This window comes from Castanea sativa, chromosome 7 (assembly GCF_040712315.1).
Source record: "Castanea sativa cultivar Marrone di Chiusa Pesio chromosome 7, ASM4071231v1".
Classification (NCBI taxonomy): Eukaryota; Viridiplantae; Streptophyta; class Magnoliopsida; order Fagales; family Fagaceae; genus Castanea; species Castanea sativa.
Genome location: NC_134019.1, coordinates 32980541 through 32993268, shown reverse-complemented (window position 1 = coordinate 32993268; position 12728 = coordinate 32980541).

The window sequence follows — 12728 nt, the reverse complement described above, 5'->3', positions numbered from 1 at the left end:
AAAAAAAATATTGCATTTTATTATTTAAGTGATACTATTGGTTTTGTTTTTTATTTATTTATTGATCATGAGTTTATTCATGTTTAAAAGGCTTAATTAAGTCTAAATTCATATTATTAAATTTCATTTACAAAACTTAGCATTATGTAATTTTTTTACAATTGCATAGATAAACTTAAAAAATATGCATTAAGATGCATAGTATAATTCTTATATATATAATGTAAATACTATTGATAAATAGTCATTCTTATATTTTGTTAAGTCTTTAAAAAATGTTGTAAGGATATTATTAATTAGATTTATTCATGTTTAAAGGCTTAGTTAAGTATAAATTTATATTATTAACCAGAAAATTTTGATTAACAAAACTTTGCATTATGTAATTTTTTTTACAATTGCATGGATATACTGAAAAATACACATTAAAATGCATAGTATAATTCCTATATATATAATTTAAATACTATTGATAACCACATGGGAAATGGTTAATTGTAGTGATAGTATTGGTCATTTTTTTTTTTTTTTTGTCTTTTTGGGTTTATCACAAAGAGGATAGAATTAGACAAAAAATTAAAAATATATATTGCATTTAACTACAAATTTTTGATAATCACAAGGATAAGATTGATTACACTTTGAATTTTTCACAATCGATAATCATTAATTTTGGCAAACCATTAAAGAAATCATAATTTTAAAACTTTTGCAAAACTTAACAAACAATTAACAATGGAACAAAATATTGCATCTTTTGCATGTCACTACAAATTCTTCATAACCGTAAGGATAAGGTTCACCTCAGTTCCAATGTCCAATTCCAATTTTGTGGCATGCTTGAAAGTTTGGAATTTTATACACGTCAGTTCTTGTAGTAAGTAGTCGAAGTATTTTTCGACATTTGACAAGCCAATGCTTCCCATGTTCATCATCTAAAATTTCCAAAAGGTTATCAATACCTTCATTATTTGACTCACAAAGTAGCATGATTCCATAAATATATGGTGCAATAAAATTGCCACATGGAAGAGTTTTTTCAATTTTTTTTTCCTGCAACGACTTCTTCATTCAAAAAATATTGGTAACTTCCCACTTTCAGTAGCGCATATGGATTTTCTGCTTCATCACATGAAAATATTAAGCATTTTTCTTTGTCATGTAGTAGAGCTGGATGATTGAGATACGAAGTCAACTCAATTTGTTGGAGGGCTAATTTGTTTTCTGTTAATTTCTTGAAGCGTTTGCAACTAATTAAGACAAAGGAAAAAATTAAATTAATAGACTGAATTATTTATATAGAGGGAAATGAATAAGTAGACACAAATTGAAGAAATAATTTTTTTACCTTATCTTGATTTTTCCTAAGAGTGTTGTTGAATCTTTGCCCACTTTCAAAAAGATTTCAAACAAAATATGTCATTAGGAAGGTTTTTTAAAGTTTTCATATTGTTGTTTTGTTTGAAATAGTGTTAAATATTTCATCTACTATTTATAATAAAATCATTTTTTAAGGTTCATAATATGATATTAAATAACAATACATAATAATCACGTGTTTAAGAATTTTGAAATGATTATACATTAATTTGATTGTGAAATGGTTCAATTCGTATAGAATTTTGTATTGTAGTTGGTTCTTAATAAATTTCATTGTTTCTATTCATTAATATTAATATACTTTACAGTTAATTTTAGTGGTTAACTAGGTTCATTGAATTGGTGTTTTAGTCCCCTAACGATTCACATAATTAGAAAGTGGGCAATAATTCGGATCCCAAGAATATAACACAAACCAATTCAATAAATCAACAAAAACAAAAATCAATGTAAAACATAAAGGAATTGAATTTTCTTAGAAGGAAGGGAAAAAGTCATAAGATAGAGAAGAAAATTGATCAAAATTATTAATTATTGAACCATGAATCCAGAAACAACTATAAAGATAGATTTAGAATTGAGTTACTACTTTCTTCAAATTTATATTCAAATATTGGTAAATAATTAAAGAGTGACAAGAAATGTGATTCATTTAAATCACTCAACATATTATGTATTCAATTTTAATTAGTATATATCTGGTCATTATGATTAGTCATGGATGTTTATGTGTGATCTTATTATTATATGCTTAAAGTGAAAAAAAAAATGAAAAAGACAATAAATACGAGTTATTATCATGTGATATGGTGAAACCTCCCATCAAATTTGACTCTTATCATAGTTTAAAGTTTGGAAAAAAAAATTATCAAAGACTTGTGGGGTTACTGTTCAATGTGACATGAATTATTAATTGATATGATATAATTCTTGTCATGTATAAGTCAGTATAACCTTGTTAGTTTATGTTCAAAGTGAAAAAAAAATGAAATGAAAGAAAATAAGAAATCTAGCTTTTTACAATGCAACGTGGCAAACCAAATTAACTACTATGTAACCATGTCATGGTCTAACTTAAAATATAACTACGAAAAAAATGGTGGAGTTATTACTTGATTTGTAATGTTATAGTCCAACATAAAATAGAAAATAAAAATAAATAAAAAAATAAACTGAAAAAAGTTGTTTAGTTACCCACTTGATTTAAGATTATTAGCAAATATAACAAATTATGTTGCTGTTACATTTTTATTAATTAACTATTTATATACAACATGATTGGAATATATAATATTTACTTTATAATGATTATTTTTTATCATTAGACCAAGATATTAATGAATTAAAATTATTTATTTATTTATTTCTTTATTTAATCGGGGCTTTCTGCACTAAGAAAAATCATAGTATCTAATAATGCTACAATTTTATAATTGAAGAATAGGTTTAAGTTAACCATTCTTTAAGGTCAATCTTTGACCTAACTTAGCTCCATTTCATATTTCAAACGGGGAAAAATCCATATCATCCTTTTTAAAATGAGGGATCCGTTTGATTCCTCTTCCTCGAATACATAAGAATCCAAGCCCTTTTCCTTCTCGTATATTTTTTTACTCAAGATATCTTTTGCTATATGAAGAGCTTTTTTGAAGTAGGGGCTCTCGTCTTGCTTTTGGGAGATATCTTGATAGATCTCTAAAAAATCTTGGGCTGAGGAAGCAGTTTGTTCATCCCCCTTCACTTTCTCTTAGTAATTGAGTTTGATTGGACTCAAGTAGCGGCTCTGTATCTAGGAGTTCCAAAAGTTGAGGTTTTTCCTAGGGATTATGGGAGTAAAGATGTGGATTATGAATGTAGAGGACACTGATGATTATTTTTTTGACTGTTCATTTTTTTTTTCTTTCATTTTTTGAAATGAGAGGTTCGTTGATTTTGGCCTCTTTGATTTTAGCAGTAAATCAATTGGCCTCTCTCTCTCTCTCTCTCTCTCTCTCTCTCTCTCTCTCTCTCTCTCTCTGAAGCTAATTTAATTAAAATATAATCTAGATCTAATGCAACTTCACTCCAACATGGGTTATATTTTAATCATAAAAGAAAATAATCTTTTTGAACATAGATCTTTTCTACAATTTTTTTTTTTTAAAATATGACCCATTAAAACAAAAATGTTCAAGGCTTTAATGAAAAGCGTATTAACAGTAAGTCATATAATTTATCAATAATTTTAACAACACTATCAATAAAAAAGCAGCTAACCTTTTTCATGAGAATAAGAAATTATTTATACATTCTTAGGGATAAATACTAACCATATTTTTTTGTAATCACAACATAAACAAGGGAAAAAAACTGACATTTGTTAACAAAATAAGCAGATACTATAGAACATCACAACTAATTACTTTTCATATTTTTTAATGATTTGAGAATAGATTCAAGGGATAATAGGAAGTTTTGGTACAATTGTGACTACCGTTCAAATAAGAACATCAAAAGCTTTAATAAACAGAATATCAACAGCCTATTAAATAATTCACCAATAATAATAACAACATAAACAATATAAACAAAGTTGACCTTTGGTAAGGAAATCAATAGTTCTAAAGCCTCAGTTCGTTGGCAACAAAGTTTCCAAGACAATCTCCTATGAGGGAAAAAAGCACAGCAAATAAGGACATAAACTATAAAAACATAAACGGCCTTTATCAAGACAATAAGCTGTTTATAGCATATACTATTACGCAATCAGGGGAAACTTGATTAACATAGGCAAACAAAAAAACTTTTATGAAATATGAAATAGAAAATAAACATGTAACATCAATCATAGGCAAAAAAAAAAAAAACTTTTATAATTAAAGAATAAAAATTGTTCACAAAAAGGACGGAAACAATAGGCAGATGAAAGATAGGAGTAATCGAACCTTAGGAATGATTGGAATTCGTTTTGCAGACCATAAACCAGGACCTTTAAAATTCTGAGTTTCCTTCCAACTTGTTATGAAACAGAAAATAAACATACAACATCAATCAAAAAAAATTTATAATTAAACAATAACAATTATTCACGAATGAAAATATAGGCAGATGAAAAAAAGAAGTAATCAAACTTTAGGAAGCATTAACCAAGACCATTAAAATTGTGAGTATAATTTGAATCTATGGAAAACCTTTTCTTATATAAGATACAAAAATACACAAATACATGCATCATTGATAGGAGAGGAAGGTTTTTATGTTTTGATTATTGGAGAAAGGGAGATGAACCTTGAAATACGTAGGTGTGAAGAGATGAACCTTGAAATACGCAGGTGTGGAAAAAGCAAAAACAAAAGAAGCACATTGGAATTACAACTGATCCACTTAAATTTAGACAAATGGAACCACATGAATCTTGACACATGGCACAAAATTAGGATTCTAATTTAGAATTGCAATTGGAGTTTCTCTCTGCTTCACCTATTATATGTATATATATATATATATATATATATATATATATATATATATATATATATATATATATATATATAGACTAGTCGTTAATCCGTGTTATGCACGAAAACCTACCTATTTGTAAGGTAGACTAAAATAATTTTATAAAATCTTAAATTGATTAAGAAATTACACCATTATATGATTTGTTCTTATATGAATTCAATTTGTGTTATAATTTGATGAAGAAGTCATTGCTTGAATGTGCAATGGCTTACAAAAAAAATTTCAGACAATTTCAGATACTGCAAAAAATAAATTTAAAATTCAGATGATACACGGCATAGAAATTATTGAAACAAAGCAAAATATATATGACTAAAAATTAGAAAAATGTAAGAAAAATTTTGGGTTACATTCAAAAGAATAATCCATGGCTATAAATTTGCACCTTATAATAATAATAATAATAATAATAATAATAATAATAATAATAATAATATCAACGTTTGAGTTTAAGTTTAAGTTAGACATGTTAGAGAGATAGAGTTTCACTCCTTGTTAAGTTTGGATTAAAAAAAAATTGTTTTAAAAAAATGATGAGTATGAGTTTAAGTTGGACTTGTTAGAGAGATAAAGTTTCACTACTTGTTAAGTTTGGACTAAACAAAAATAATTTTATTTAAATATTGTGCTGACGTGAAAAATTATGAGAGCTTCAGAAGTTTCGGTTATATATATATATATATATATATATTAATCAACCTCATGCAATTCATTTAAAAGTCATGAGGTTAAAATAAATGAGTAATTTTCCTAAATATTACATTTTTCTTTTTTAGAATAATATGCATAACATTTTAGATATTGGATTTAGAATACTTTCAACTCAAACCTGTCTTTTCCCATTATGTAAGTGCACAAAAATGCTAAATGGACCAAATTGAACCAAATGGACCAAGGTTGACACAAACAGACCGAATAGGACCAAAGTAGACCAAATAAGACGGAATGGGACCAAAGTAGGCAGAATGGGCCGAATAGGACCAAAGTGGACAAAATAGACCGAATAGGACTAAAGTTAACCGAATAAGACCGAATAGGACCAAAGTGGATAAAATGGACCCAATATGACCAAGGTGGATAGAATGGATAGAATTAGAGCAATGTGGACCGACATTGACAGGTTAGGACCAAGTGGACCGAAATGGACCAAATTAAACTGAAGTGGACAAAATAGACCAAAGTGCACCAAATAGAACCAAATAAGACCGAATTGGACCAAATAAGACTAAGTGGACTAAATAGGACCAAAGCAGACCGAATAGAACCAAAGTGGACTGAATAAGACTAAATTGACCGAATAGGGCTGAAGTGTACAAAATAGGACCGAAATGAACCAAATAGACCAAAAGACTAGGCTAATATGGCTCGTTAGAGTTTATACTGCACTTAAACATTTAGATATACCTATGGGCCAAGGGACAATCTCAGGTAGATAGTTTATATGGGGTGTAGGCCTTCCAAAAGGTGACGGAGGCATGCAAAGGTTTCCTCGGACCAAACAAAGATTGGCCACATGAATAAGCTCACACTAACCCATCAATTTAGGATCTACCAGACGGAGATTTGCCGTATGGATAAGCTCGCACTAACCTGTCAATTTGAGATCCAATTCAAGTTTATCCTTGGGAGGTATTGGGAAGGAATTGGAATGGAACAGTGCACAAAAAAAATTTATTTTTAAATTTGTAAATATTAGTCTTTAGACACCTAAAGTTTTTTTTTATATGTATTTCCTAATAAATATAAAAAGTATTATCAAAAGGTTTGAATTTTATTGCATTTTTTTCACCTATGTTAGTTTGTTTTTAATTTTATTTTTTACATTTATTTTATGTGGATGACTCTAGTGGAATATGCATGATTTTTATTAATAAGTAAATTAAACCATATAATAAAATGTAAAAGGTAAATCTATAATCTACTTATCCAATATTTTGAAACCAAATGGGTTGAAAAGAACCACACAAATTTTTAAGTTTCAAATCTTATTTCAAGTCCATATTATATAAGGACCAATTTATGCTTCAATTTATGCTTTTGAAACTCTACAAAGAAATTAAAATATTGAAGAAAACTTCAAAGACCAAACACATAGTATTTATCCAAATAAATAATCAACTGAATGAGACAGGTTTGGCTCCAAGCACTTATAGAAAGATAAAATTTGTCCTTATTATGTGCAATGCACATTACTTATTTAACCCAACCAACCAAGTGAGCCATATGCACTGCACATGATGAGACACATCCTTTTTCTATTGGTGGTTGGAGGTCAAAGCTCCAAACATGTTTGGAGCCAAACCTTTTCTGACTGAAAATTCATATATTATTTTCCTTAACACTCCATTTGTTTCAATAAAAAACCTTATGTGAAGAAAGTTTTTAACATTTTCATTTATTATCAAGATAACAAAATGGAATTAACCAATCACTCAATGACTAAATTAACTTAAGAATTGCCCAGCTACCAAAGCAAGAATGCATGATGAAATGGACTTAAACATTCATATACAGCGGGTAGTAGCAGATGGGGTCAGTTGCCAGTAAGTTTTATTAGCTAGAGAATTATCCAAACACTACAAAAAACTGGACCTATAGTGGCGTTTGTGAAACGCCACTATAGGTCCAAAAAAGCCACTATAGGCACTTTTGGGCTATAGTAGCGTTTGCTACAATGGCGTTTGTAAACGCCACTATTGTACCGCAATTATAGACCTATAGTGGCGTTTCTCCATAAACGCCACTATAGGTCTGCCCTATAGTGACGTTCTGCAAACGCCACTATAGACCAATTTTTTATATTTTTAAAAAATGCTATAATGGCATTTGGGAACGCCACTACAGCCTTTTTAAAAAATAAAAATAATTGGTCTATAGTGGCGTTCTGAAAATGCCACTATAGCCCCCAAAAAAAATCTGATCACCGAAAATTATTTTTCGGTAATCAAAAGTTTTTTTTATTGAATTAAAATTGTAATTAAATCAAAAGATTAAAAAAAAAAAAAACAAAAAAAAACATAAATAAAACAAAATACAAACAACACTATAGCCTAGCAAATTCGAAATGAAACACAAACCCACCTAAAAAAAAAAATTCAAAATCAAACATGTACAACATGCTCACATCTAAAAATTAAAAAAAAAAAAAAAAAAAAATAGCAACCCCACCACAACACATTCAGCCGCCATAGACAAAGCTGCAAAAAGAAATCATCAAATAGATTTAGAATTTTTCTCTACTTTCTTGGTTCTATTAACAAACATAGATATTATCACACTTGAGATTTCTAAACCTATCAATAAATTAATCAAAAATCTCAGAGATCACCCACGAAGCAAAGTTTACACAGATAAGGAATAGACCAAAACTATTATCAAAAAAGGAATAGACCAAAACAATCATTAAATTTTTTTAAAAAAAAAAAAAAATACTTGCTTGCAACTATACAACCAATGGCATCAAACACAATAGCACTCTTTCTTCAATCACAAATCCCATAACAGTAGCACCATTTACAAATTTGAACAAAATTAACTAGTTACAACACCATCTTCAAATCCAAAACCCACTAATATTAACACCACCACAAATAAAATAGGGGAAATAAAATCAAATAGGAGAGAAAGAGAAAAGAATAAATCCATGTGCGTAGTGAAAGAAGAGTGAAAGAAGGGGAAAAAAAAGAAACAGAAAAGAAGAAAGATGGAGGAGTGGAGATAAGGGAGAAAAAGAAAGAAAGAAAAATAGAAGAGGAAAAAGAAGTCTGAAGGTAGAATACGTGGAGAAGAGAGATTGATAAGGTGAGTGGGGGTAGGTGGGGTTAGGTGGGTTTTGAATATATATATAAATGATTTAAAGGTCAACATCAAACTTTAAACTACATTCAACATCAAACTAAAAATATAAAGGGAAACCAAGCTTTAAACTTTCATAATAAACATTATAATTTATAATGCAAAACAAAAAGGCGGAGTAAAGAAACAAAATATTTTTTTTTAAAAAATTCATAATAAAAAGTATAACATAGTGACACTGTGATAGTGAGAGTGGGATTAAAAAAAAAAACTTATAAGTAATAGTACGCCCATTCACCCAAACATCTGAAAGAAAGAAAAAAAAAAAAACAAAGAGGGAGAATAGAAGAGGTTGGACCTGTTGTCCACGCTGAGAAAGAGATCGAAAGGGACAAGGCACGACGTTGACGTCTATAGAGCTCGCCGATCGGCCAGATCTAGCTCCAGCGAGGGATAGAGGGCAGCAACAGTGGGTAGAGGTCAGAGGGAGGGTGGGTTGAGAACTTGAGATGTGGGTTTCAACTTTTAGTTACAAAATCAATGGTATTGAGAAGTCCTTCTGTCAAAATCTGTGATTTTCTTTTCTATTTATTTTTTTTCACTGCTAGCGTGTTAGCGCAGCGTCGGAGGAACGAAAAAAAAAAAAAAAAAAAAAAAAAAAAAAAAAAAAAAAAAAAAAAACAACAACAACAACATTGCTCGGACACTGGAGTCTAGCAAGTCATACCGGTACGTCGCCAAAAATGGCGTGTCAGTGCAACCTAGATTTAAACTTTGGTTTGTACTCTAAACATTTTACGTGTATTATTATACTACTTTGGGTGTTAGTTTACTTATTTGTAGTTCTTACATAATTTAAATTCTAGACATAAATGTATTTTATGTCTAAAAATATTTTAAAAATGCCTAAATATAAAATTTAATTAATTATTTAATTGTCGTGTCCACGCCATGTCGTATCCTTATTTTTCAAAAATTGTTGTATTCTCGTGTCTGTGTCCGTGTTGTGTTCGTCCGTGTCCGTGTCCGTGCAACTTAGCATTTAAGCGGCAATCCAAACTAGAAATGGAATTGCCAACACATGATAACTAGGTTCCCCGAAAAGCAAGAAAACATCAATAAAAACACGACAATAATATAGATGTACAGGCATTAGATGAAAGCTCAAATCCTTGATGGCTCCGACATTGACTTCCTACATGAGCAAATTGAAAATCATAGAAGCACAACTACATAGTTTGGGACAACTTTAAATTATAAAGAAGAAGGAAAGAGGAGCAAAACCAAACCAAACTTAGCCAAAGCACCATTACCCCTAAAAGTAAATAAAACCAGACAACGCAGCCTGAGAAGACATCTAAGCTGCACTAATAGTGATATTTTTTTTTATATAAAAAATAATTGTTAAGTTAAAAATATGCATCATTATATTTTTTTTAAATGACAACAAAGAAAATATATATAAGCGAAAATCCAAAAAAAAAAACAAAAAACACACACACACACACCACAACAAAGCCAATAAGGTTTTGAGAAGTAACTATAATCAATATAAAATTCTTTCCTTTCAAAAAATATAAAAGTCAGTCATACTAATGGGAAAAGTACCAATATGAGATTATTGAGAAAACAAAACAGAAGCTTGATCTTAACCCCAATATGTCAGTCCAACAAATTGTTTTTCTAATTTTAGGAGAAGTACAAAAAAATCAAGAAATAAGGAAAGCTTATTGCCTAGGGTCCCCATCCAACTTCATTGCCTGTGAAGATATACATCATTAAATTTTTTTGAACACAAGAATTCAGTTAAACAAGTCATAGAATCCCAAAATATCCCTTTGCACAATCCAAGCAAATAATTTTTTTTTTCAAGTAATAAAAATCCATATAACTTTGAAACCCTATACAGAACACATAAGGAAGCACAGACCTTTACTTTTCTGACATTTAAAGAGCAGCCATGTTGAAAGAATACAACTGCTCATCATATTATTGCCAATAACAATGAATCATGAATTGGCTATCTTAAGTATGAAAATTTTGTCATAAGTGCAAGCCAATGGCAATAGAAAAGGAACTAGAACAATCATGCTGTGCAGTTCTAGAGTTTATTAAAACCAGACAAATGTAGCTTGAAATGCACACAATGCAATACCAATTTTCATTTACAAAATGAATTTAGATTCTTGAAAACATAATAACCTGCTAGACAACAAGGCAAAGGAAAGTTTATATATTTGTACTCCTAATAAAGAGAACCAAATCGATCTATTGCTGCAACATACGGGCCTTCAAAGGATCATTACATTGAAATAATCATAAGCAACACATGAAATCAAAAGAGAATGATGAAAAAAAATTCTTATAACCTAATGGCAAGAAAAATTAAATACTTCTACACACTCTGTTGCGCAACTAAATCACAATTTCCCCTCTTGTAAACACATCGAGATTCAAGACTTTAGACCAACAACAAACCTCAGGACATAAAGATCCAACAATACAAGAGAAAATTATATAACTTTGAGACCCTACCAACTCACCTATAGAGCGGACATAAGGAAGCACAGCCCCACACTTCTTAGGCATTTAGAGAACAGCAAGTCTTTAAAGCATGCATATCTTATATTTTATATGACTGCCAATGACAATAAATCGCCATACTAATAAAAACTCCAAAAATCATAAGAGGTAGAGCAAATGACCAAATTCACGACTGGAATCTCAAGTTATAAAAAGTATTGGTAAGTGCAAGTAGATGGTAGTAGAAACAGGAACCAGCGCTAATGTTATGAATTCTGATGCAAATACCAAGACTCAAATTAAAGCCGTTTAATTCACATAAAGCCAAAGTGCTACAAGATAAATACAAGAAAGTTGGAATCACTTTCGCCTCTTGTAAACAATCAAAATTAAATTACCAACATTGTGTTTAAAAAAACCACAAAGAGAGCACCACCAGCTTATAAAGACCTGTCAATTCTTAGTGATCAAGGATACCGGAGGTACGATCCTATAGAACAGATCCTGTTCAAGTAAGGTTGTGACCTGTCAATTCTTAACATAGAGGATACCAGAATCTTTGAACCAGGTGAAAGAAGCCCCCTCTAACGGTAAATCAACTAAATAATTATCTCTATAAAATCCAAGAATACAAACATAGATAGGCTAAAAGACTCACAGTTAAGCCTCTCACTTGGGTCTCTGATAATGTAGCAAAAACTAAAAAACAGTGGCAATAGAAGCCTGTTCTCAACCCAATTTCAGTCCAACAAATTGTTTTTCTAACTCATATATATATCTTACTCCAACACTTAAAACTTCAAATTATAGACAAAGAATAATGAAATCAAGACATAAAGAGAGCTTAATACCTGAGGTCCCCCCCAAACTTTGCCAACCAAGTTTATATATAGCATGAAATTTTTTAAACAGGGGGGATTTCCAATTTCTAGATTGACTGATGTTATCGATTGAGTTTGTACCATATAACCTTTTATCTTAGGATTAAAGTGATGGCTAATCACTCGGTCCCTATTGATGATGCAAAAAATCCTCAATTGAGTTCTTTGTCTGTGTAGATGGATGATGTCAACATAATAGGTGTGATATCTTGCAAATTTGTTGTGCTGTGGAATCCATCTGGTATCAAGAGGGATTCTTTTGTCAAGAAAAGGGAAATTGTATGGCTTTGAAAACGTTTCCCATAGATGGTGCCAAACTGATGATGCAAAAAATCGTTACTTGAACTCTTCATCAATACAGATGGACGAAGGCATTGGGTCCGTCTAGAGACGAACCTACAATAAGATATGAAATAGAGAAAAATAAATACACCAATGTGGTGTGTGCCAAAGGGCATTCAATGATTAACTTAGAATGGAATTCAATTGGAGTATATCGCAAAAGAATTCAACTTGGAAATAGTTTTTGGGATGAGAATTGTCTACCTTTCTCCCTTTAGCTTGTGTGGGTTTTATAGCCCTTTAGGGTATGCAAGGTTTAAATCTCAAATATCTAATTTGATTACAAGATACTCTCCCACTGTCCCT